This window comes from Anomalospiza imberbis, chromosome 3 (genome assembly GCF_031753505.1).
Source record: "Anomalospiza imberbis isolate Cuckoo-Finch-1a 21T00152 chromosome 3, ASM3175350v1, whole genome shotgun sequence".
NCBI classification, from domain to species: Eukaryota; Metazoa; Chordata; class Aves; order Passeriformes; family Viduidae; genus Anomalospiza; species Anomalospiza imberbis.
In genome coordinates, this window is record NC_089683.1 from 104,596,867 (window position 1) to 104,602,527 (window position 5,661).

Here is a 5,661-nt window from a genome sequence, read left to right on the forward strand (position 1 = left end):
AACACTGTCAAGTGTCCAGTGGGTGGTAATTAAGGGACCAGATTTGTCTCTGATACCATTCTGCCCTGTGTGAAATTACAATACTAATTGCACCTATCTTAGAAGAAACTGGAAGGATAAATAGTGCTGAGGCGGTGTTGATCTAATGGAAATATGTCTTAATCTTTCTTATGATAGAATAAGAGTACCAAGCTAACCTGCACTGCTGTCCTTGAGAGGGCACATTCACTGACAGAGGCATCCTCTTCTTTTGGCAAACTGTGTTCATTCCAAATAAACTGGGAGACACTGGGCTCTTCCAGTCTTTCCATAATTTACAATATGGCCATAAACAAATTGCATCTTTGGTCATTTAACCTGAAGTTTCTAAGAGTCTACTCATCATTGGAAATTTGTTTCAGATTTGCTGCTTTTTACTCATTTGGCTCGCTCTCATTTTTAGTCCCAAGTAGTATAACTGTTATGACCATTAGTAGTTTTTGAGGTAAAAGTTGAATATAAAGAACACAGGCATTATAGTTTCAACAGCTGGTGCAGTTCTGCCTGAGATATTGGTGTTGGCAGGCATTGAATTCACTTCCCCAAACCAGAAAAGCCACTCCCAATTGCTTTGAGCATGGTCCCAGGGGATGTTCATGTTTCTTTTTGAACTATCACATTTCAGGACAGGGTAATTCCATGTATGACAGACATTTTCAGGCACAGAGGGGGACCTAAAAGAGAAGCTTTAATTTGAATCTTAACTTCTCTCTTTTCTAGGGGATGTTTGAAGGTCTATGGGAATCCCATTAAAAGCTTAATTTCTAAAGTTCAGTTCTAATTCTGAATTTTCCCTGGGCTAGAAATAAGGAGGATTTTTTCCACCTGGATTTCTGGTATATATTGTGTCTTTGACATCACTCTTTGTGGCATTGACAGAACAGAAAACCTTTCATTTTGTCCATTAAGGGAATCTCTATTTACCCTATGTGATAAAAACTTTTCTCATGAACACAGACTATGCCTTATAATTTTGTTCTTGAACTGTATATGAGAAATTATTCCCTGTCCTGGGAAATGGAGACTGCACTACATGGAAATATTTTGGTTTCCAGAAATATCTCCTGCTGCACATGAGTTCTGAGGCTTCCCTGTCACAGTGTTAACACACCTGTTACCTCTGTGGTAACGCTATTTTCCCTTCCTTTCTGGTGCATCAGAACATCTGTTGGTTTGTGCCTGTGCTTTGAGATTGGTCTCTTCCTGCAGACCAGCATCCAGCCCAAAGGACCTCTTTGCACATAGATCATCTTGGCTACTGCCCAGGAGCTTCCCAAGAATATATTAGTGACCAAAATTACCCAGCAGCACTCATTATTAGTTCCCTCACAAGGTCTTCTCAAGAATATCTTCTTTTTTAAGGATACAGAAATAAGAGTTGTTGATAAGAATTGTTGATGCCTCACAAGTGTTAGTGTCCCTGGACTAAAGAAACCAGTGTACTTCTATTGCTGTTCTTTTGCTTTGCTATTGAGCTGTAGCATCTGGAAGGACTGTTTTAAAAAAAAAAAAAAAGTAAATCCAGGGTGATGGAATCCTGACAGGACAGTCCTGATGACTGCAGGCTGAATGCATGGGCTTTAACAAGTGCCATGTCTGCACTGGAAACTGCAGTGTGGCTTCCAGGGATCCAACCTGACCCTGAACTAGAGTGTCCAGAAACAGGGAAAATTAGCCCATGGCGGACTCTCCTCAGGATTGCTGCAGCCAGGGAACTTCCAGGTCTCAGTCAAACAAGCTGGGCTTGCTTAAAACTAGTTCTTGCTTCCATTAATTGTATCTCAGGCTTCAGTAAAGATCCATCCAGTTCTGGTTTTCCTACTTCAATCTAGGGAAAATACTCTGTGTGCTAAAGGAAAAGCTTTATCAGTTGTGAATAACAAATGCTAGGTGGGGCCAGTAATTTTTGTAGAATTTCCGTAAGGGCTGCACAAGCATCAGCAACTAGGCAAGAAAGGATGCTGAAGTGGAAGGGTTGCATGTCTTGGATCCATTCTCCATCTAAAAGGGATGTTCAAACTGCATCAAAATACCAATAACTCTGCTTTGATACTACTAAAACAAATTCCTGAGAATTATGTATGAGAAAAAGGGATGGGTTTAATTCTTTTGATGTAATCTGTGAAGTTTAATTAGGTATCCAGTTTTAAATCCAGTTATGTTTGCATGTGGCTTTAACACCGCCTCTTAATTCAAGAGGCCATGTGACCATGTTATTCTCTCACAGACTGCCCTGCAAAAGGCCTGTAAAGTTTAAATGCCCATCAGAAATATTCATTACTTTTCTTTGTGACCTTCTTTATTTTATTTCTGAAAATTTGTTTACTAACAATCTACAAAATATAAGTCAGCTTCACTTAAAAAAAACCCAGAAAAATAGACAAACTTGAGTCAGCCAAACTGACTGTTCCTTCCTTTTTATCAGAACTGAACCTCAGGGAGGTCTCAGAAGAGATCTCTCTTACTTTCTTACTTAACTGAAGAAATGTTATACCTTGCATGTAATTCCAATCTGTGAGGATTTAAATTGTAGAGAGAGTGAACTAAGCTGTCCAGTGTTCAGACCCCTGTGCTGTTCCTGGTCCCACTCTGTGTCCTTTTAGGCCTCACTAGGGTCACTTGCATATTGGTCACTGCCTCAGCTTCTCCTTGAAGTCAAATGTGAATAATGAGGAGTTGGGATCCAGGCCTGTGAAATCCCAGAGCAAGGGCTGTGTTTTCCTGCTGTGCAGTTCATGTTTCACTCTGAGTCATGCTTCAACAGGTTCAGCAGTTGTGCATGTTAAATTGTTCTATGGGCGTGTTCTTTTCATGTAAAGGGAGATGGAAAGGCAGAGACTGAAATAAATCCAGGCTGATGAATATCAGCTGTGATCATTTTACCTAGAATTAAAGGTTTGCATTTGAGCCTGTGCATGGTTTGGGACCACCATGGACAGTTGTTTCTCCAGTTTTGTTTGCTGTTGTTTTGTATACCCACCTTTTGGTTGAAAGGAATTCATCCCTTCCAAATTGGCAAGAACAATGCGTGAATGTGGGCCTGGCCACCTCTGTTTAACTGCTTTGGCACAGATGTTTGTGATAGCCCCCAGCTATAACCAAACTTCCACCCACCTTTTTGATTCCACTAGGATTTGATTCTGGGAATCACGTCTGCATATTGGTGCTACCAACTCTCTGTAGCAGCCAGGTACACAAACACACACTGCACAAATTAATAGTGCATCATGTGTTCAAGTTCAGCTTTCTCCTCTGAATTCCTCTGTCTCCTATTGTCACTTATCTGTATTATATATTTCATAATTGGGCAGCTCATGCATAAAAGATCCTTATTGATCAGCCATGATGTGAAGAGGCGCTGTTCAGACTTGGCATGGAGTTATGCAGAAGTCAAATCAAGGACAGGGCTGGCAAGTGTTCAGGCTCAGGCACCACAATGCTGAAATCTGCATTTATTCTAATCTGTTCAGATACGATTTCTGCAATGCAGCCAGTGGCTAAGGCTGACCTTAAATCCAAAGAATCCTTGGCTGTTGGTCTGTTTTCCAAAGGCTTAATCCCTTTTGGTCTTGAATTTCTTTTGTTCCTCCTTGTGCCTCCACAGAATTGAATGGTATTTCTATGGCTGTTAGTTTTCCTGAAGCAGTCCTTCAAATTACTTATGGATTGTTGGTATTTTTGCACTTTTTTTTTTTTTTTTGAAGTAATAATTTCCCTTAATCCTACTTCTGCAGCAGTGTTTCAGCTGACATGCAAGCACACTTGGAATTGCATCAGGGCTGCTCTGTGAGTCCAGAGGCAGGACCCAGTGTGGTACAAGGCACTCCTCCAAAGAGTCTGAGCTGAACACTCAGCCACTGCTTTTCTACCTGTGCTTGAAATCCAGCCCTGCCACACCACAGATCAGCAGCTCGGTGAATGTGATGCATTGTGTTACAAATGTTATGATGGGAACAAAGAGGGAGAAGTAAGAAGCAAGCTGTGCTGCCCCAAGTCCCCATCTGTGATCCCTCTAGGTAACCTGGCAATTATTTCATTTTAATAGGAGAAATCTTTAATAGGTCAAATCAGCTCTCTGTGGCTATGCAGGCAAGATATTTCATCCCTTTTTGCTCACTTCCTGCATAATGTTCTTGTGTCAATCTGGAGAGAACAGCTGCCTTCTGCACTGGGGAGGAGGTTACCATGGACAGGACAGGGGTAACCAGGTTCCTGGCCTCATTTTCAGTGCCTTCATCTTCTAGCAATTGGTGATCAAAATGCTGCAGGTGGGAATGCTTCCACTGTCTGATTTCATACAGAATTGTAAAAGGTGGTCGGATCACTAGAGATTTAGGGGCTTCCAATTCAAAAACTCTACAAGGTCCATCTGAGTTAGAATTCTCCTAAGGAAGTGATTCTTCCCTTCTACTCTGTTCTTGTAAGATCCCACCTGGAATATTGTACACAGTTCTGGTGCCCCCAACATGAGAAGGACATGGAACTGCTGGAGAAAATCCAAAGGAGGCCACAAAGTTGATACAGGGACTGGAGCACCTCATCTATGGAGACCTCCCAGCACCTTCCAGGATCTGCAGGGGCCTACAAGGAAGATAGAGTGGGACTCTTCATCGCGATCTGGAGTGAAGATAGAGTGGGACTCTTCATCGCGATCTGGAGTGACAGGATGAGGGAGAATGGCTTCAAACTGAAAGAGGAGAAATTTAGATACACAGAAGGAATTAGTCTCTGTGAGGTTGGTGAGGCCCTGGCACAGGTTGCCCAGAGAAGCTGTGGCTGCCCCATCCCTGGCTGTGTCCAAGGCCAGGTTGGCCAGGGCTTGGAGCAACCTGGGATGGTGGAATGTGTCCCTGCCCATGGCGGGGGGTAGAACAAGATGATCCCTAAGATCCCTTCCAAACCAAACCATTCTATGATTCTCTATAATTCTAATATTTATGTATTTATTTCAGGGACAACAAGATGCACCTTACCAGTTACATGCTCTTCCAGATAAAAAACAAAACAACCCGAAACCCAACAGTCTAAATACTCTAAGATTTTCTTTTTTACTATCACCATGACAGTGTGTTTTTCCCTTTGACTTATTTCCTGGAAACAGCTGAATCATTTCTTGCTCAAAAGCTCGCCAAAATTTGCAGCCAATGGCATGGAAAATTTTGACACAGAGGTTTGTAAAAAGCTCAAGTCAGATTGTTTTAATGGGTAGTGGCAGGAATGTTCACAGTGTGGAAATCTGGGAGCCCAGAGTGTAATCCACGTATATATAAACAGAACTGTAATGTTAGATCATCCAGGGGAAAAGAAGAGGAAAAGCTTTTCTTCTGTTAAAGGAATGCAAAAGATTTTAAAGCAATCATTTTTCACTACTAGTGATTGTGTTCCTGCGAGTAAGCAAGGCCAGCACATTAGATTTGCAAGTGTTAAGGAAATCTGACCTTTCCTGTAAATCTGAGAAAGATGACTGCCTTTGGTTTCATCCGAAATGTAGATGTGTATCTTAGCACGGCAGCTGGAAGCTTTTCTGGTTGTGGCAGACACTGTTTAGCCACAAGCTGGGGTTCTCTATCACATGCTCAGTGAGATTCCACAGGACAAAGGCTGTGTAAATTGAATTACACT

At 41.9% G+C, this 5,661-nt stretch overlaps 1 long non-coding RNA gene across 1 annotated transcript; it reads right to left on the reverse strand.

The window, feature by feature from the left end:
- Positions 1-2,442: 2,442 nt before the first annotated feature.
- Positions 2,443-3,722, reverse strand: LOC137471691 (uncharacterized). Its single transcript, XR_010997784.1, has 2 exons — positions 3,548-3,722; positions 2,443-2,877 (listed from the first exon to the last, which is right to left on the reverse strand). It is a non-coding gene; the product is annotated as an uncharacterized lncRNA (long non-coding RNA).
- Positions 3,723-5,661: the final 1,939 nt, after the last annotated feature.